This window comes from Oryx dammah, unplaced genomic scaffold, assembly GCF_014754425.2.
Source record: "Oryx dammah isolate SB20612 unplaced genomic scaffold, SCBI_Odam_1.1 HiC_scaffold_2, whole genome shotgun sequence".
NCBI classification, from domain to species: domain Eukaryota; kingdom Metazoa; phylum Chordata; class Mammalia; order Artiodactyla; family Bovidae; genus Oryx; species Oryx dammah.
The window spans coordinates 134,091,079-134,112,600 of NW_024070186.1; positions in this window are offsets into that span (position 1 = coordinate 134,091,079).

Sequence of the window (21,522 nt, forward strand, 5' to 3'; positions counted from 1 at the left end):
GCAGCCCACCAGGCTCCACTGTCCCTGGGATTCTCCAGGCAAGAACACTGGAGTGGGTTGCCATTTCCTTCTCCAATGCATGAAAGTGAAAAGTGAAAGTGAAGTGGTTCAGTCGTGTCCAACTCTTAGTGACCCCATGGACTGCAGCCCACCAGGCTCCTCCGTCCATGGGATTTTCCAGGCAAGAGTACTGGAGTGGGGCGCCACTGCCTTCTCCGAATGATGTACGTACCTGTCTTCATCTCAGTAAATCTCACAGACTGCCTATCCTCAGACCCAATAAACCATTCTTAAGTAATTATTCAATTAACAGCAAAAAAAAAAATAGTGTTTAAAATGAAAAAGAAATATTATAGGTTGATATGTAGGGCACTAATTGCTTAGAAATATTCTGAGCCTTCCAAAGGAAACTACTACACCCATAAAATTCAAATCCACACTTGTGGCTCAGCCTACCCTACTGAATTTCTCCCTTCGATTTACAATGGCACCAACAGCGCTGGTCTCAGGCCATTGACTCTTTCTAGCACAGCATTAATCCCTAGGCGATGTCCTATGACTCAGCTGGTACTGCTGAAATGTCAGCTGAACTTCTTAGGCACATTCGTGAATGCCTGTGTGTGTGTGTGTATGTGTGCACAGACAGACTGAACACAGGAGCACTTAAGAATCTGAGAAATATCAAAGTGGAAAAGTCTGTAAAGGCTTTCCTTTTTGTTCTCTGACAAAGAGATCACTAATCAGAAAACACCTCACCTTTGGCCAGGGTTTTTTGCTGCTTTGTCAATATAACTGTAATAGAATTACTTACCTATGACTGCTGAATTTAAAACAAACACCATAACATTTTACGAAAGGAAGTTTAAGAAAATAGAATACTTGAAGAGGTTTATGGAAAAATTTATAACAAGAATATTCTATAATATAGTTATAACTTCTTTCTTTATTCATAGGTTGATGTGGAATAATCTAAAAGTAACATGTGCTTATTACAGAGATGGATGAATGATGGATGGGTGGATGAAAGTTTAATTAACTAAGCAAGGTGTGAATGAATATTGCTAACATTCATATGAGGTAAAGACAGAATTTAATCAAACACAATATAAGTAAAGCATTGCCTATCTTATAATTTTTAAAAAATGTCTAAAATTATCCCCAAATGTTTCATTTGTTTATTTATTTATAATGGATAAATCTGTAAGTATTGAAATTAAGTTCAAAACTATTCACTAGAACATTATTCAATCTTGGATAAAATTGAAACAGTTCTAAGGAAAATGATTATTTTCATAAATGATTACTTTGTAAATCTATGAGCTCCTTCACAGCACTCAAAAGGCAAAATTTGAACAATCATACCATGTAACTCCTAACTATAAAAATATTTGTCCCCAAATATTAAAATATCTTTTAAAATTAAATTTTAAATTCAAATTAAATTTAAAAATACAAATAGTTAAATAATCAATAACTAATATGAGCAATTATTTATTGTTCCAGTAACACTGAAGGAAAATACCAAGGATATTAATTTTTTATGTTCTTGTCCATCTTTGTGAACTCTTAAGACTTTCTGTTTTATTGATAACCTTTCCAGAGTTAAGTAATTTTAATTATGAAATCATTTATTATTAATAAAGTTTCTTACACCTGGCTGCTAATTTGCTCTTCTTCAGATTTTTTTAAAATAAAATGACATAGTTTTGCATTAATAGTCAAGGGTATTTCTCTTATATATTTAAAGAAAATCTAAAAATCACAAAGGTTAATATATTAATGTTATTTTTAGAAGGTTTTTCTTTGTGCTGAGTTTTAATATATTTTTGCATTATTTTAGACATTAATGGATTTCAAATTTTTTGTAACTGATTCTTTGCTTCAACAGGGAACTTAATTAAATTCTACTTCCTTTCTGCATGTCTGTTCACTTACACAAGTATATATTCTATTAATAATATACAAATTCTATTCTTTTAGTTTTTCCTTCTTAAGTAGACTATGATGCAATGCTTATTTTAATGAAGAAAGATGTAAATTTTTCTTACTTGCCCTTTATACTACTTTGGGAAAATGCAAAGTCAGTGGGAATTAAATTTAGCAATTACCTTTCAGCTGAGAGAGTCTTCTGATGTGGGAGTCATTCTCAGATTTGCTGGGTTCCTGCCAAATTGTGTCATTCACAGTTTTTCCCTCTAAAGCAAAGCAGATTGGTTAGGAGAAGTCACAGTAACATCTGTCCAGTAAGTGTAGGAAAGTTGATATCAAAACAAATTGAGCACACAGTGCTAACATGGTAAGTAATATGTTAGGAAAGTGTTGTGGTCCATTCTGGAGAGTTCTGGTCCCTCATGAATACAACCAATGTCCTAAGGGCTCCCTTTTTTTTTTTTTTTTTTTTGCTATGAACTAAATAAGGACCCACACGTAGATGGTAGAAGGTTGCTACTGAAATACTCTTGATAACTTTGATTACATTATTCTTGGAGTATTTTTCTTGAATTAATAACATTTATTTTTTTATATATCAAAGTAGCTCCATCCTCCACATTCTTCATTCTTTTTAACAAAACAGTTAAGGAAGTGTATCAAGAGAACACTGAGCTATTTCAAGAAACTCTAAGATCCTTGACTGGGAGAACAATCATTTTCTTCTAAGTGTTAGCTTTGTTCCCCCAACACCTGGCGCAGGGTCTAAACATGCTGTAAAGAACTGAACTGCACCAGAATGAAGAACTGGAAGCCCTTCTAGTGAATGTCGCTCAGCCGTGTCTGACTCTTTGTGACCCCATGGACTCTGCAGTCCATGGAATTCTTCAGCCAGAATACTGGAGTGGGTAGCCATTCCCTTCTCCATGGGATTTTCCCAACCCAGGGATTGAACCCAGGTCTTCTGCATTGCAGGAGGATTCTTTACCATCTGAGCCACCAGGAAACCCAAGAATACTAGAGTGGGTAGCCCAACCTTTCTTCATGGAATCTTCCCAAGCCAGGAATCCAACTGAGGTTTTCTGCATTGCAGGCAGATTTTTTACCAGCTGAGCTACCAGGGAAGCCTGGAAGCCCTTCTAACCTGCTTACAAAGACTAATCATCCCACATGTTGTACCACATCATTGATAAAGCAAAATTTAAATATGCAACCAAAGTATTATACAAACTCAGCATGCTGGGCTGGTTTTTATTAGAGTGTAATTGCTGTACAGTGTTGTGCTTGTTTCTGCTGTACGATGAAGTGAATCAGCTATATGTATACACATATTCTATCCCTCTTGGACCTCCCTACTGCCCCACCCCCATCCCACCGATCTAAGCTCTCTGCACCCGACAGCAGTTTCCCACTAGGTATCTATTTTACATGTGGCAGTCTATATAGATAGATCAATGCTACTCTCCCAATTCTTTCCACTCTACCCATCCCCTGTGCTGTGTCCACAAGTCAGTTCTCCTGCTGTGCTGTTTTTAAAGTCACTATTTCCTTTGATATTTGACTACAGAGAAGGCAGGTGATCATCAGAAATAATGTTATAGAGTCTTGTGAGCACAAACGGAAAACACTATGAAAACGGCATATGTAAATGGAAAACAAAACTTGGCTTGCTTCCTTTTATATCAGGCCATACACTATTCAAGTCAGGGCTGACATTCAAAATATTTAGCAACTACTACTCACAGGGCCTTGACAAATGAGATAGAGCTCAGCTCCTGTGGATATTACCACTGGTGGAAAATCAGACTCTATTAAACTGCAGATGTCCTTAATAGATGCATCCATAGAGATGATCACAACTTTGGTCTGAGCACTCTTCATACGCTATCCAGGAAACTGGCTTTCAAAAGAGGAAAACGGGTTTGAGTATCCAACTCCTAAGCCCTGCTGGGGAGAAAGTGTGCCCACCACTCTGAAAAACTGCATAAAAAATGAATTATTGAGTGAATAATCCAGTTGTCTTGTCACTACAAATGTTTTATAACTAGTGACCCCCTATCATCTAAATGGCAAAGAGAAGCATCTTCTATTAACTTTCTAAAAATAATTAGATTTTTACTTCAGAATACGCCTGCAATGCAGTCTCCTGAGTCCCAGGAGACTCAGGTTTGATCCCTGGGTTGGGAAGATCACCTGGATGAGGGCATGGCAACCCACTGCAGTATTCTTGACTGGAGAATCCCATGGACAGAGGAGCCTGGCGGGCTACAGTCCACAGGGTCTCAAAGAATTGGACAAGCCTGAAGTGACTTAGCATGCACTAGAATTAAAATACACACCAAACCAATTGCCTCTGTTATTACTATGTATACTAAAAACTGAAGAAAATCGCTGGTACTTGAGATGCTATGATAAGTCTTTTATAATTCAACCATTGTTTATTCTACTCCTAAATTCCTAGCTATGAAAATATAGCTAAGAGATCATCTTGACTATGGGCCCTCCAAGCTAAAGTTGGGAAACTGGAAGGTAATCAGCCAATAAAAGAGGGTTTTTTTTTTAATATAAAAGGAAATTATTCTGAATAAGCCAATAGTTTATTTGTCTTCAGTTTAGATCAGTTGCTCAGTTGTGTCCAACTCTTTGCGACCCCATGGACTGCAGAACACCAGGCTTCCCTGTCCATCACCAGCTTCCAGAGCTTTCTCAGATACATGTCCATCAAGTCAGTGATGCCATCCAACCATCTCATCCTCGGTTGTCCCCTTCTCCTCCTGCCTTTAATCTTTCCCAGCAACAGGGACTTTTCCAATGAGTCAGTTCTTTGCATCAGGTGGCCAAAGTATTAGAGTTCCAGCTTCAGCATCAATCCATCCAATGAATATTCAGGATGGATTTCCTTTAGGATTGATGACTTTGATTTCCTTGCAGCCCAAGGGACTCTTAAGAGTCTTCTCCGACACCAGAGTTCAAAAGCATCATTTCTTTGGTGCTCAGCTTTCTTTATGGTCCAACTCTCACATCCATACAAGACTACTGGAAAAACCATAGATTTGACTAGACGAATCTTTGTTGGCAAAATAATGTCTCTGCTTTTTAATATGCTGTCTAGGTTGGTCATAGCTTTTTTTCCAAGGAACAAACGTCTTTTAGTTTCATGGCTGCAGTCAGCATCTGCAGTGATTTTGAAGCCCAAGAAAATAAAGTCTCTCACTGTTGCCATTGTTTCCCCATCTATTTCCCATGAAGTGATGGGACCAGATGCCATGATCTTTGTTTTCTGAATGTTGAGCTTTAAGCCAACTTTTTCACTCTCCTCTTTCACTTTCATCAAGAGGCTGTTCAGTTTCTCCTCCTTTTCTGCCATTAGGGTGGTATCATCTGCATATCTGAGGTTACTGATATTTCTCCCTGCAATCTTGATTCCAGCTTGTGCTTTATCCAGCCCAGTGTTTCTCATGATGTTCTCTGCATATAAATTACATAAGCAGGGTGACAACATACAGTCTTGAAATACTCTTTTCCCAGTTTGGAGCCAGTCCATTCTTCCATGTCCAGTTTTACTGTTACTTCTTGACTTTCATAGAGATTTCTCAGGAGGCAGGTAAGGTGGTCTGGTATTCCCATCTCTTGAAAATTTTCCAGTTTGTTGTGACCTACACAGTCAAAGGCTTTGGCATAGTCAGTAAAGCAGAAATAGATGCTTTTCTGGAACTCTCTTGCTTTTTCTGTGATCCAATGGATGTTGGCAATTTGATCTCTGGTTCCTCTGCCTTTTCTAAATCCAGCTTGAACATCTGGAATTTCTCAGTTCATGCGCTGTTGAAGCCTATCTTGGAGAATTTTGAGCATTACTTTACTAGCATGTGAGATGAGTGCAATTGTGTGGTAGTTTGAGCATTCTCTGGCATTGCCTTTCTTTGGGATTGGAATGAAAATTGACCTTTTCCAGTCCTGTGGCCACTGCTGAGTTTTCCAAATTTGCTGGCATATTGAGTGCAGCACTTTCACAGCATCATCTATCAGGATTTGAAACAGCTCCACTGGAATTCCATCACCTCCACTAGCTTTGTTCATAGTGATGCTTTCTGAGGCCCTCTTGACTTCACATTCCAGGATGTCTGGCTCTAGGTGAGTGTGACTGATCACACCATCGTGATTATCTGGGTCATTAAGTGTTTTTGTTTTTCTTTTTGTATAGTTCTTCTGTGTACTCTTGCCACTTCTTAATATCTTCTGCTTCTGTTAGGTCCATACTGTTTCCTTTATTGTGCTCACCTTTGCATGAAATGTTCCCTTGGTATAACTAATTTTCTTGAAACAATCTCTAGTCTTTCCCATTCTATTGTTATTTGTCATAGCCATTTAAAATTAGAATAAAACTACATATCTTTTTAAAAATATCTTCTATATAATTCAAAGACAAATCAATTTGTCTTTCATTCATCACTTGCTGTTACTTTATGGCATTAAGAGAAGAAGATCACTCTTAGAGAAATAGAATATATCATGTGCATGAGTAATCTTATGAATTACTAACCAAATACTTTACTTTCAGACATAGATCTCCGGATTGACCTAGAAGAATAAAAGAAACAGAAATTTAAGTCTAGATTTAATAAATTATAATTATTAGATCACTTAGACATGAGTGCAAAGCCATGGTGAGCAGAAATAAATTCTACCTCTAAGTAGGTTTTACATTTGGACCTGAATTTTCCTGAGCCTAGATGACAAAGTATAGTTAATCAAAGTATAATCTTGGATTGGAAATTTTCGTGCAATATAAAGAAACATTTACAAATCTCAGCACCCCCAACCCTCCAAAAAAGAACAGTGGGAGATTCTATATGAGTGTACCTCAAAACAATCAAATAGTTCTTTTAAAAATAATTATATTCAATAAATACAGAAAAATATTGCAATTTGAATACAACCACTAAGTTGAAGTCGCTCAGTCGTGTCCAACTCTTTGCGAATCCATTGACTGTAGCCTACCAGGCTCCTCTGTCCATGGGATTTTCCAAGCAAGATTACTGGAGCAGGTTGCCATTTCCTTCTCCAGAGATCTTCCTGACCCAAGGATTAAACTCAGGTCTCCCACATTGCAGGCAGACACTTTACCCTCTGAGCCACCAGGGAAGCCCAATAAAACAATAAATCTGTGCAATAATCACCAATTGCAATTAAAGTTTTTAACTGAAAGGCTGATGGGCAACTTGTGCTGGATGGATCAGTCTGATACCATCTGAACCCACTAAGCAACTTCACAGTCATAAAAATAGAGACAAGCAGATATATGAGCTTCCCATGTAATGCAACAGGAAGTATAAAGTCATTGATGACCTACTTTAAAAATAAATACATAGACAGAAATAACTGAATCTTATCAAGCCTTATGAAACTTTAATCTTATCAAGCCTGGAGATCTAACTAAAAATTTACAGTAAACAGAACACAGAACATGTGTTTAAAACACACACACAGACACAGGATGCAATCAGTAAAATTCAAAACTATGGAAAATTCCTCAGAAAGAACAATTCAGTTTTTTCAACAAATAAATGGGAGGAGAGACCTATAAATTGAGAAACATGGACAAAATGCAATACATGAGTCTTCTTTGGATCACGATTCAAATAAACCAGCTACTATTAAAAAAAGCACTTGAGGCTACCAGACACATTTTAACACTGACTCTAAACTTGGTGATATTTGATTATTTTTCTTATTTTGTTCTAGTGCAGTAGTTATGTTTTTTTTTAATGTGATGTTGTGGTTATGCTTTTAAAAATGATTCTTGTCTTTTAATGATATAGTGGAACATGAAATTGTATGTCTGAGGAATGCTTTATAAAAACCCCAGTGTGGGTGGTGGGAATAGTGAGTCAGGTGGGTAGAAGTGAAATAAGATTGACTATAAATTGATACTTGATTGTGTTAGTCAATTTACACCTTTGGTGAACATAAGCATATTGTGTATATATAAACAATTTTGTTATAACTGGGGTGTTTTCCATTATTCACCTTTTTAAAGCTCAGGTTTGTAAGCAAAATCCTGCATATAGAGTGTTTCTTTTTTCTTAACCATTTTATTTTGGTTTGTTTTAATTTTTTAATGCAAAATACTTATTCAGGACATCTCTTGGGAAGTAGCAAGTGTTCCAAAAAAAGCTACTTATAATTTTATAAAGTGAAGTAGGTGCATAATGACAAAAGGGATTATTCTTTTTAGGGGAGTGATGGACAAAAGAATTGAGGGACGCAATAAGTTTTCAAGTTTAACTGGTAGGAATTTGAAAAGCATGTTAATTGATTTGGCTTATGTTTGAAAAATCCTAGTTTAGTCGTCATCAGGTACTATCCCTCTCATTTATCCTGCTTCTGCCCTTCCATCTTTGGATATCATCTAATCTGTAGAAGCATCAGTCATAAACCAATAGCTATAATTTTGTGCAAGTATTTGATTTGGGACTAATGAGTTCCTTATCCATGGATAGAATAAACAGTTACCTAGGAAGGGCGACTTTTAAGACTGGTAAGAGCCCTGATTAAAAAAAAAAAAAAAAAAAAAAAACCCTTCTTTACTCCTACTCATGCTTAAAATGCCACTGATGTAGTTTAAGTAGCTAACTATGGCTAAAATACAACTACCCTGGCAGGTGCTCTAAGCTGTTAATCATGCAATTACCTACTTACTATGGATGCATTTTATATCCTTACTGGGAGAAAGCTTTTAGCAAGAAAGGGAGGAAAGACTATGAAAGCACAAAGTGCTTTGAGGGTGGAGGTGGGGTTGGAGGGAGGGTTGGGGGCTGGTAAGAGCTGTCAAAAAAGACTACATTCAGAAGAAGTTCACATATTGGCAATTTAGTCTCAGACCATTCCGGGGTGCAAGGAAGTTGTTCTTCTATATCATCAGCAACCAATCTGGAAATTTCCCCATAAACCAACTTCCTGCCTCTATGTATTTCCTGCTTATTAGTTAAAAATCCCATTACCTTATGCAACATGTGTGCGTCGCATCCTCTGGCAGCTTGATGTGCTGAATATAAAGCCAAGCCTGACCTAAATAACCCAAATCTCTTTGCAAACACATTTTTATTTGGATTAGAAGAACTCCAGAAGATTAATAGGTCACCGATAGAAACATGTTTTCAAGTAGGCTTCCACTTTAATCTGAACCTAGTTTAGACATGTTTCTTCCTCTGAAAATTTAATTTTTGCATCCTTGTCTACAGCAATGTCACAACACCAGTTTCCTATGCATCAGCATAAATATAAATGGTAGCAGAGTAAAGTACACCTAGATTGGTACGTGACTATTTTTTAAAAGCACTTTGACAGGAAACCCACTAAAATATTCCATTCAACATTATAGAACTAAGAGAACATAAAGTTTTCAAAGTAAATTTGACTTACTTTCTTTTTGTTTTCCCATTCTCAAAATTAGAAACTTCCTGTAAAATAAAACAAAAAGTAAAATAAAATAATACTCCAAGAAATCAAAAAGATAATTCAAGTGTAGTTTATCTTTAAGTATAATCCAAATGGAGTTCACTTTGCCTTTTCCTACTAAAATGACTGTATTTTTAAATATATTTAGTATAATCATGGTTCTAGTTTTACTTTCTTCTCTATTTGTAACTTTGATACATGTTTACCTTATTGTACGCCCTTGACAGTTAATAAGCAAATCCTTTAAACAAAAATCTGTAGTTAAATCCTTGTAACCTCAACTTTATAACCTCCATCAACCCTTCAAGACCACAAGGAAAGATATATATGAGTATGTTAATTACATTCTCTTCTTTTGAGAAAGATGGACAGTAGCCTACCACAAAACCCCAAGTGTGCTGAAATACACCTGTGATTCATCCAGCTTTTTTCTTCAGAGAAGCTGATGTTATGTCCCTTACATCCTGGCAGAAGACAATGTCACCACGTCTTTCACCATCCATCCTTGAAAGGGCTTAAACTGCTTCTAGATACCTTTAAGAACTCTCTTCAGATTTTCTCTTTGTCATTCATCCAGTCCTTCATCCAAAAATCATTTATGTATTTGATGTTCAAAGTGTTTTTTGAGGACCTGTTCTATGATAGGCAGCAGATCATGTTCTGAAGAATTTTGTTTGGTGTGGTTAGGAATTTTTATAGTAAAGAATTTGCGGACCAATATCGGAGAAGGCAATGGCACCCCACTCCAGTACTCTTGCCTGGAAAATCCCATGGATGGAGAAGCCTGGTAGGCTGCAGTCCATGGGGTCGCTGAGGATCGGACACGACTGAGCGACTTCACTTTCACGTTTCACTTTCATGCATTGGAGAAGGAAATGGCAACCCACTCCAGTGTTCTTGCCTGGAGAATCCCAGGGATGCGGGAGCCTGGTGGGCTGCCGTCTATGGGGTCGCACAGAGTCGGACACGACTGAAGCGACTTAGCAGCAGTAGCAGCATTCCATATAAGGAGAAAAACACAAAAGCTAAGGCTGAAAGGAGTGGTGAACAGAAATCAGAAGGAAAGTATTTTTTTTTTTTATTAAAGTGTGCTTGATTTACAGTATGACATTTGTTTCAAGTATACAGCATAGTGTTTTTTGCAGATTTTACTCACAATTCGTTTTATTATTCCAACGCTTGATAGCCTGAGTACTGTAAAATCCAGGATAAGCTTTCCCCTGGATAGTAACTGAGGGGGCTCTTCCTTATGTTTTTATCAAGATTTAACTTCAAAGACAATTTGAATTACCTATTTCAAGTTGTTGAGTAGAACTGAAAACCCATCTGCTGAAGCAGTCAGTCCCCAAACTTGAACAAATTTTGCCAAACTAGCATGCCTATGGATCACCCAGAGGACAGTCTTGTAGAAGAGAGCTGGGACAGAGGTAAAGATGAGGAAGTCATAAACCAAGCCCTGATGTGAGTTGGAATAGCAACAGAACTTTGAGGAGTTAATGGTCAGATTGATCACGCCTTCAATTCTCTATGCTTTGTTATCAGCCCAGGAGCTCATTATGTCTTTTTCCACACAATCAGCAGACACACCAGCTTTGTGAGGGTCATCAGGAAAGGGGATGGCCACCCATCTTTGTGGGAGTATTTTCCTATCCTATATATTTGGAATTGAGCTAGGAAGGACCAAACTTCCTGCTCCCATAAGGTATGCAGTTGGGGTCAATTATGTCTCAAAAATCTGAATTCATTGCCCCTGAGTCACATTAACTTGTGTCCATGAGTGTAGATAAATCTCTTCAGATTGCAAATCTTGCTCCCTTCAGAATAATTCTGACTCTTTTGAGTATGTCAAGAAATGGTGTCTGGTTTAGAGTTAGTCAGTACCAAAGACGGATTTGAAACAAGAAAGATAAGAAATGTTAAATATCTTTCATATTTGTTATCACTTGAAACATATTCTTTTTGAATCCACTTATTGTATCAATAATTCACTGGTTTTTTTTTTGCTACCAAAGAGATTAATTCCAGATGACACAAAATTTGTGTGCAAATGAGCTCCAAGTGTTTGAATTGGGGAAGAAGGCATATTATTCAAACAGAGTCTCCTGCTTCACCTGGGTGAAGCCTTGGCTAAGTTAATATAATCAGACGTCAAACCTACACAAAACTGCTTAAATATGCATGGCTACTGATGTGGTGAAAGGGACAAAGTTACATTAAGAGCTGAGGTTTAGAGGTATCTAGACCAAGATTGAAGAAATTTCATATAACCATACTTGGATACTGGTAATTTTTAAAACAAATATTGTCACAACATTCTCTAGAGACTGTCTACTTTATTCTGTTTTACTGGTACCCAGGTCATCCAATTTTTGCTTGTAATGAATCAGCTTAGTTTTGGGAATCTTTTACTAAAGAGTTTTCTCTTAATGACTACTTTGAAAAAGATTTTGAGTAGAATTTCTTTGGAAACTACAAGAGAGTAGGAGAGTGAAGCACATGAAATATGCTTTCAAGAGTGATGATATGAAGGAAAAGGATTACTCAAACAGGGAAAACCTAACTTAGAAGAAGACGCCTGTTCCCTGGGTGTTGCTTAGTGGTAAATGACTACTGACTGGTTAAGCAATTTTTAGTACTGCTTGTACCAAACAGTCTGCTTACGTAAGCAGTCTGTCATGTGCTTTGGAGTTCAGACCCTAGGGCCTTTATTCCTGGAGGGGCAAGTCAAGAAGCACTATACACACAGCTTTATTTTCAGAATTATATCTGTGTGTATGTCTGTGTGTGTGTGATACTCTGAACTACAAAAGGAAAATACCACTTCAGAGAGTCAATGAAGTCATTCTGTCTACTCCATTAATTTGACACTTGCCATAAACACCAGGTAAAGCGAGCTCTTATTAGCCTTTATTATCCCCTCAATCAAGTACTAATCATTAGTCTTACCTTTCATTCATTAGGGAATTTGTAGCTTAATTTAATTTTTACCCCTGGCAATTTTTAGGAAAATAAAAAAATGAAATGTAAACAGATTATGAATGAGCTGGTAGAAACTAAAAAGTATGTCCAACCTGTGTTATTTTTCAGGTAGAAGAGGGTAGGCTCTAAGAGCAAAGCACTTTCACATTAACTATGAAACTAGATCAAATTAGGGAAAATTTAAAAACAATTTGAAATGAAAAAAGAGACGATGCCTTTTAAAAGAATACAGAAATTTTGGATACCAACTGCCATCTATCCTCATACTGTGGTTATAGGCGACTGTCCTTTGGGGTTGAATCTAATATGTGCATGTTTCTTGCATTATTGGTTTTTAAATCTTACTTTCAAATCACAAAGTCAAAAGGAAAAATGAAGTGAATATGTCAGGACTTGTTGTTGCCAAGCTAATGGAAATGTGAAAAGTATTTCTGTACAGAGAATATTGATTGACAGTAAATGATGGTGTAAATCCCATGGTGAGTTTTTAAGACTGAAGAGTTGATGAGATCTGACCTTTCATTTGCAAATGAATAAATTGAGGTCCCAGATGGTAAACTGACTTGTCTAGGGTCACACATACAGTGTGTACCTTGGTTAAATGATAGGTATTTTCATCACCCCCATATATTCCTTAAAATCATATAATTCATTCATTCATATATCCACAGTTCATTTAACAAACATTAATTGGACATCTATTATGTACCACACACTCTTTTAGTGTCAAAAAGGTATTGCAACTGGTTCTTCTCTCAAAAACCATAATCAATGACTACTGCTCTCAGCAACAGGATCCTGTTGGATTTCATGATTTTTCTAATTTTGAAGATTAAATGAGCTCAGTTCAGTTCAGTCACTCAGTCGTGTCCGACTCTTTGCGATCCCATGAATCGCAGCACGCCAGGCCTCCCTGTCCATCACCAACGCCCGGAGTTCACTCAGACTCACGTACATCGAGTCAGTGATGCCATCCAGCCATCTCATCCTCGGTTGTCCCCTTCTCCTCCTGCGCCCAATCCCTCCCAGCATCAGAGTCTTTTCCAATGAGTCAACACTTCGCACAAGGTGGCCAAAGTACTGGAGTTTCAGCTTTAGCATCATTCCTTCCAAAGAAATCCCAGGCCTGATCTCCTTCAGAATGGACTGGTTGGATCTCCTTGCAGTCCAAGGGACTCTCAAGAGTCTTCTCCAACACCACAGTTCAAAAGCATCAATTCTTTGGTGCTCAGCCTTCTTCACAGTCCAACTCTCACATCCATACATGACCACAGGAAAAACCATAGCTTTGACTAGAAGGACCTTAGTCGGCAAAGTAATGTCTTTACTTTTGAATATGCTATCTAGGTTGGTCGTAACTTTTCTTCCAAGGAGTAAGCGTCTTTTAAATGAGCTAGCCTTTATAAAATCTCCAAACCAATGAAGGTACTTACTGATGTTACTTCTCGTTAGATTAATTATTCATTAATAGTTACATAGAATTCCGATACTGAGGCAAAAGTAGAACATAAATATGATACACACATAGTTGTATACATACATATAACTTCTTATTAAAATAAGCTAACCCAATTTCTTTTATTTCAACTCATTCTCTTGCAAGAATAAAGCTTATTCACTTGCATAACTAAAATGATTTTAATATCAAAATACCATTATTCCAAGATTGCTGCATCCAAACTGAATGAGCCTATGTCTGGACATTCTTAGCCTTTTAGGCTTCAATAAAGGTCCCACAGATGTTCAGAAAAAAGACATGGAAATTCACAGAAGTTCCTTTAAAAAAAATTCTAAAAGGCATATAGCAAAGAGGATGCTTATGATGCTTATAATGTGGGTTAATTTTGCAGTGCATTGAAAGTTACCAGAGAGATGAAAAAATATGTAGCCAGCTTTCAGTTCTGTTCTCAAAACAAGGAGGAGGTTTTTGTGCTGGATAACAAGCCATCACCCTGTGAAAGAGGCCTGTAACCCATGAGTTTTTCCATGCTGCCTTTACACCTGATTACAAACATGTGGAGAAAAATCACATGAAAAAGTCTCCTAAATTATTGAATAGACAACACCACAAAGAGAAATGTTAGTAACTATAGCTAGTCTGAGCCCAGTAGGTTAAAGCAAGTTGCTATTGTTTTTCTAATTTCTTGATTAACACATTATCAGAATAATAATGGCAGAACACTCATGGATTATCAAGCATAGTTCCAAATGCTTTACATGTAGTAATTCATTTAATCCTCCCAACAATCTTGTGAGGTTTATATTGTTATAATCATCTTCAATTTACAGATGAATAAACTGAGGAACAGAGCAGTTAAATTGCATAAGGTCGCATAACTAGTAAGTGGTAAAAAACTGAGATTTTATGCCTGATGCCTTAATGAGTACACAATACTACTTCTATACATGCATGCATGCAAAGTCACTTCACTTATCTCTGATTCTTTGAGACTCTGTGGACTGTAGCCTACAGGGTCCTCTGTCCATGGGATTCTCCAGGCAAAGATGCTGGAGTGGGCTGCCATGCCCTCCTCCAGGGGATCTTTCCGACTCAGGGATTAAACTCACATCTCTGAGTCCACTGCATTGGCAGGTGGATTCTTTACCACTAGCACCACCTGGGACTACACAGACACAAAATCTACCCTTCATCTAGATCAGAGATCCCATAAATGAACACTGTTGGCCAGAAGGGAGAGTGATTGTGAAAATGAAGAGAAAATATAATGCTATGTGCCACTGCTGGGCTTCCCTGGTGGCTCAGATGGTAAAGAATCTGCTTGCAATGCAGGAGATCTGGGTTTGATCCATGGGTTTGGAATATCCCCTGGAGAAGGGAACGGTTGCTTACACCTGTATTCTTGCCTGGAAAATTCCATGGACAGGAGAGCCTGGCAGGCTATAGTCTATGGGGTCACAAAGAGTCGGACATAACTAAGTGACTTTCACTTGCACTTTTCATATGCCACTATTAAACAGAAAACTCAGAAAGAATATTCTTATCAAAGCAATAATATGAATAGTTTAGTATTTTTGCACATAACCTTTTAATTAATTATGGCAATGGCACCCTACTCCAGTACTCTTGCCTGGAAAATCCCAGGGACGGGGGAGCCTGGTAGGCTGCAGTCCATGGGGTCGCTAAGAGTTGGACACGACTAAGTGACTTCACTTTTACTTTTCACTTTCACACATTGGAGAAGGAAATGGCACCCCACTCCAGTGCTCTTGCCTGGAGAATCCCAGGGACGGGGGAGCCTGGTAGGCTGCAGTCCATGGGGTCGCTAAGAGTTGGACACGACTGAGCGACTTCTCTTTCACTTTTCACTTTTATGCATTGGAGAAGGAAATGGCAACCCACTCCAGTGTTCTTGCCTGGAGAATCCCAGGGACGGGGGAGCCCGGTGGGCTGCCGTCTATGGGGTCTCACAGAGTCGGACACGACTGAAGCGCCTTAGCAGTAGCAGCATAGTTGCTCTACAATGTTATGCTAGTTTCTACTGTATAGCAAAGTTATACATATACATATATCCACTCTCTTTTACATTCCCTTCCTATTTAGGTCACCATGGAGCAGAGTAGAGTTCCCTGTACTATACAGTAGGTTTTCATTAGTTATCTATTTTAGAGTAGTGCATCCTAATCTCCCAATCTCCCAATTTATCTCATCCCCTTTGGTAGACATGTTTGTTTTCTACATCTATATCTACTGTGCTTCTGCTTTGCAAATAGTTCATCTATATCATTTTTTTAGCTTCCACATATAAACAATATTTATACAGTATTTTTGTTTCTCTTTATGACTTACTTTACTCTGTATAACAATTTCCAGGTCCATCCATGTTGCTGCAAATGGCGTTATTTCATTCCTTTTCATGGACAAGCAATACTCCATTGTATATATGTACCACATCTTCATTACCCATTAATCTGTCGATGCATATTTAGGTTGCTTCCATGTTCTGGCTATTGTACATAGTGCTGCAATGAACACTGGGGTGCATGCATCCTTTAAAAGTATGGATTCCTCCAGATGTATGGCCAGGAGTGGGATTGCTGGCTTATATGGTAACTCTATTTTTAGTTTTTAAAGTAACCTCCATACTGTTTTCCATACTGACTCTACCAATTTAGAGTCCTACCAACAGTGTAGGAGGGTTCCATTTTCTCTATTCATTCTTTAGCATTTATTTTTTAAATGTTTTTGATGATGGTCATTCTGACTAGGGCTTTCCAGGTGGCACAGTAGTAAAGAATCTGCCGGGCAACGTAGGAGATGCAAGAGATGCAGGTTTGATCCCTGTGTTGGCAAGATCCCCTGGAGGAGGAAATGGCAACCCACTCCAGTATTCTTGCCTGGACAGAGGAGCCTGGTGGGCTACAGACCATGGGGTTGCAAAGGAGTTGGACACGACTGAGCATGCATGCATGCACGTATTCTGATGAGTGTCATATCTCATTATAGATTTGATTTGAATTTCTCTAATAATTAGTGATGTTGAGCATCTTTTCATGTATTTTTTGACCATCCTTATGTCTTCTTTAGAGCAATGTCCATTGAGATCTACTGCTCATTGTGTGATTGGGTTGAATTCTTTTTTTAATTGAAATACAGTTGATTTAAAATGTGTTAGTTTTAGGTGTACAACACAATGATTCAGTTATATTTCAATTTAGACACATATGCATGTACTCGTTTTCAGATTCTTTTCCCTTATAGGTTATAATGAAATATTGAGGATAGTTCTATGTGCTATACAGTGAGTCCTTATTGATTATCTATTTTATATGGTATGAATATGTGGTTTTATTTGAAGACAAGTGTATGAATAGTAGATTGTTGTGTTTTAAATGCACTAATCATTTTGTGAATGCCATCATCATAATCATCATAGAATGCCCAGTAATTTATGATGGCACATTTAATTAAAAACGGGCACTTCAGGAATCATTGAATTTAGATGCCAGACTTCACATCGGAACCCCCACAGTATATGACTATAATAAACCTATAGTTCTCAGGGAAAACAGATTTTATCCCCCCATGAGAATGCATTCAAGAAGAAGAAGCAGAAGCAACATCAGCTCATTCTGATGTGAAAAGTAGACTCTCTTGCCAGCCCGTCTAGCTCCTATCAAAGAGCTATGTGCTAATGAATTCTGATTTCCTCAAGAGAAGCAGGTGGTGTATGGTATCCCCACAAGGCTCATCATCTCAGGGCAGATCTCAGAACTTGCAGCACCTGGAGAATGCATGGGTACTATAAATCCATCAGGGACAGGGCTGGTAAACTGCGTAGAACTTGGCCATTTGTCTACTGGTGAGCTAAGTGAGCTTTCTATCAATCCTGAACTAACAAACTCCTTTCACAGTGCTATAAATATCCAGGATGGTGAAATAGGTTACTTAGAAGATGGTTATTTGCATTACAAAAGATTCTTCCTTTTCGAAAGCTTCTTTTCCAGATTTTTTTTTTCATGGAAAGACATTTTATTTTAAGGATAATGTGTCAATCCCAAATTCCCAATTTATTTCTCCCCCACCCACCTGTCTCCTCTGGTAACCATAAGTTGGTTCTCTAAATCTGTGAGTCTGTTTCTGTTTTGTAAATAAGTTCATTTGTACCATTTTTTTAGAACTTGCTTTTGTTTATTATTAGAATTTGCTTGAAGTGAAAGTGTTAGTAGCTCAGTTGTGTCTGACTCTTTGCAACCCCAGGGACTGTAGCCTGCCAGGCTCCCCTGTCTGTGGAATTTTCCAGTGAGAATACTAGGGTGGTTAGCCATTCCCTTCTCTAGGAGATTTTCCTGGCCCAGAGATCTAATCTGGGTCTTCTCCACTGGGGGCAGACTCTTTACTGTCTGAGCTACCTGGTAGCTTGCTTTAAGTATCCTTAGATGTGTTGTGATTCATGAAATTATATTTACACAGGCTTTAGATAGAAGCAAGTTTCATGCTGTAAAGAGCAATATTGCATAGTAACCTGGAATGTTAGGTCCATGAATCAAGGCAAATTGGAAGTGGTCAAACAGGAGATGGCAAGAGTGAACATCAACATTTTAGGAATCAGTGAACTATAATTGACTGGAATGGATGCATTTAATTCAGATGACCATTATATCTACTACTGTGGTCAAGAAGCCCTTAGAAGAAAAGGAGTAGCCATCATGGTCAATAAAAGTCTGAAATGCAGTTTTTGGATGCAGTCTCAAAAAGAACAGAATGATCTCTGTTCATTTCCAAGGCAAAGCATTCAATATCACAGTAATCCAAGTCTATGCCCTGACCAGGAATGCTGAAGAAGCTGAAATTGAACGCCTCTATGAAGAACTACAAGTACTTCTAAAACTAACACCCAAAAAGAGATGTCCTTTTCATTATAGGGAACTGGAATGCAAAAATAGTAAGTCAAGAAGTATCTGGAATAACAGGCAAATTTGGCCTTGGAGTACAAAATGAAGCAGGCCAAGGGCTAACAGAGTTTTGCAAAGAGAACATATTGGTCATAGCAAACACCCTCTTCCAAAAACACAACAGAAGACTCTACACATGGACATCACCAGATGGTCAACACCGAAATCAGATTGTTTATATTCTTTGCAGCCAAATATGGAGAAGCTCTATACAGTCAGCAAAAGCAAGACCAGGAGCTGACTGTGGCTCAGATCATGAACTCCTTATTGCCAAATTCAGACTTCAATTAAAGAAAGTGGGGAAAACCACTAGACCATTCAGGTATGACCTAAATCAAATTCCTTATGACTATACAGTGGAAGTGAGAAATAGATTTAAGGGCCTAGATCTGATAGACAGAGTGCCTGATGAACTATGGATGGAGGTTCATGACACTGTACAAGAGACATGAATCAAGAACATCCCCAAGAAAAAGAAATGCAAAAAAGTAAAATGGCTGTCTAAGGAGGCTTTACAAATAGCTGTGAAAAGAAGAGAAGTGAAAACAAAGGATAAAAGGAAAGATATACCCATTTGAATGCAGAGTTCCAAAGAATAGCAAGAAGAGATAAGAAAGCCTTCCTCAGTGATCAGTACAAAGAAATAGAGGAAAATAATAGAATGGGAAAGACTAGAGATCTCTTCAAGAAAATTAGAGATACCAAGGGAACATTTTATGCAAATATGGGCACAATAAAGGACAGAAATTGTATGGACCTAACAAAAGCAGAAGATATTAAGCAAGAGGTGGCAAGAATACACAGAAGAACTATACAAAAAAGATCTTCATGACCCAGATAATCACAATGATGTGATCACTCACACTCACCTAGAGCCAGACATCCTGGAATGTGAAGTCAAGTGGGCCTTAGAAAGCATCACTATGAACAAAGCTAATGGAGGTGATGGAATTCCAGTTGAGCTGTTTCAAATCCTCAAAGATGATGCTGTGAAAGTGCTGCACTCAATATGCCAGCAAATTTGGACAACTCATCAGTGGCCACAGGACTGGAAAAGTTCAGTTTTCATTCCAATCCCAAAGAAAGACAATGCCAATGAATGCTCAAACTACTTCACAATTGCATTCATCTCACATGCTAGTAAAGTAATGCTCAAAATTCTCCAAGCCAGGCTTCAGCAATACATGAACCATGAATTTCCAGATGTTCAAGCTGGATTTAGAAATTCTGTCCCCTGAATTATTCCATCCCCTGAAATATTCAAATATTTTCCTCCAATATCATAATAACAAATCTAAAACAACTGGATATCTACCAAGTATGGGCTGCTGCCTTTTTTTTTTTTTTGCTTTTGGGGGCTTTCAGTAAAGTTAAAAATGTTGGAGCTTCTTTTATGGAAATGAAAGTTCAAAGGATCACCCTTTGTAATGACTATTTCTAAACTTGACATGTTGTATTTTCAAGTTCGTTCATTAAACATTGCCTCAATTTCAAAAAAAAAAAAAAAAAGGCAGAGGAACCAGAGATCAAATTGCCAACATCTGTCGGATCACTGAAAATGCAAGAGAGTTCCAGAAAAACATCTATTTCTGCTATATTGACTATTCCAAAGCCTTTGACTGTGTGGATCACAATAAACTGTGGAAAATTCTGAAAGAGATGGGAATACCAGACCATCTGACCAGCCTCTTGAAAAACCTGTATGCAGGTCAGGAAGCAACAGTCAGAACTGGACATGGAACAACAGACTGGTTCCAAATAGGAAAAGGAGTATGTCAAGGCTGTATATTGTCCCCCTGCTTATTTACCTTATATGCAGGGTACATAATGAGAAACGCTGGGCTGGAGGAAGCACAAGCTGGAATCTACACTGCTGGGAGAAATATCAGTAACCTCAGAGGTGTAGATGACACCACCCTTATGGTAGAAAGTGAAGAAGGACTAAAGAGCCTCTTGATGAAAGTGAAAGGGGAGAGTGAAAAAGTTGACCTAAAGCTCAACATTCAGAAAACAAAGATCATGGCATCTGGTCCCATCACTTCTTGGCAAATAGATTTGGAAACAGTGGAAACAGTGGCTCACTTTATTTTGGGGGACTCCAAAATCACTGCACATGGTGATTGCAGCCATGAAATTAAAAGACGCTTACTCTTTGGAAGTAAAGTTATGACCAACCTACACAGCATATTAAAAAGCAAAGACCCTACTTTATCAACAAAGGTCCATCTAGTCAAAGCTATGGTTTTTCCAGTAGTCATGTATGGATGTGAGAGTTGGACTATAAAGAAAGCTGAGCACAGAAGAATTGATGCTTTTGAACTGTGGTGTTGGAGAAGACTCTTGAGAGTCCCTTGGACTGCAAGGAGCTCCAACCAGTCCATTCAAAAGGATATCAGTCCTGGGTGTTCATTGTAAGGAGTGATGCTGAAGCTGAAACTCCAATACTTTGGCAACCTGATGCAAAGAGCTGCCTCATTTGAGAAGACCCTGATGCCTGGAAAGATTGAAGGCAGGAGAAGAAGGGGACAACAGAGGATGAGATGGCTGGATGGCATCACCGGCTCAATGGACTAGGGTTTGGGTGACCTCCGGGAGTTTGTGATGGACAAGGAGGCCTGGCGTGCTGCGGTTCATGGGGTTGCAAAGAGTCGGACATGACTAAGCAACTGATGTGAACTGAAGTTTTTAGAAAGGAGAAAGACAAATAATGTTTAGATTTCATGTTTCCTGCCACTTATATCA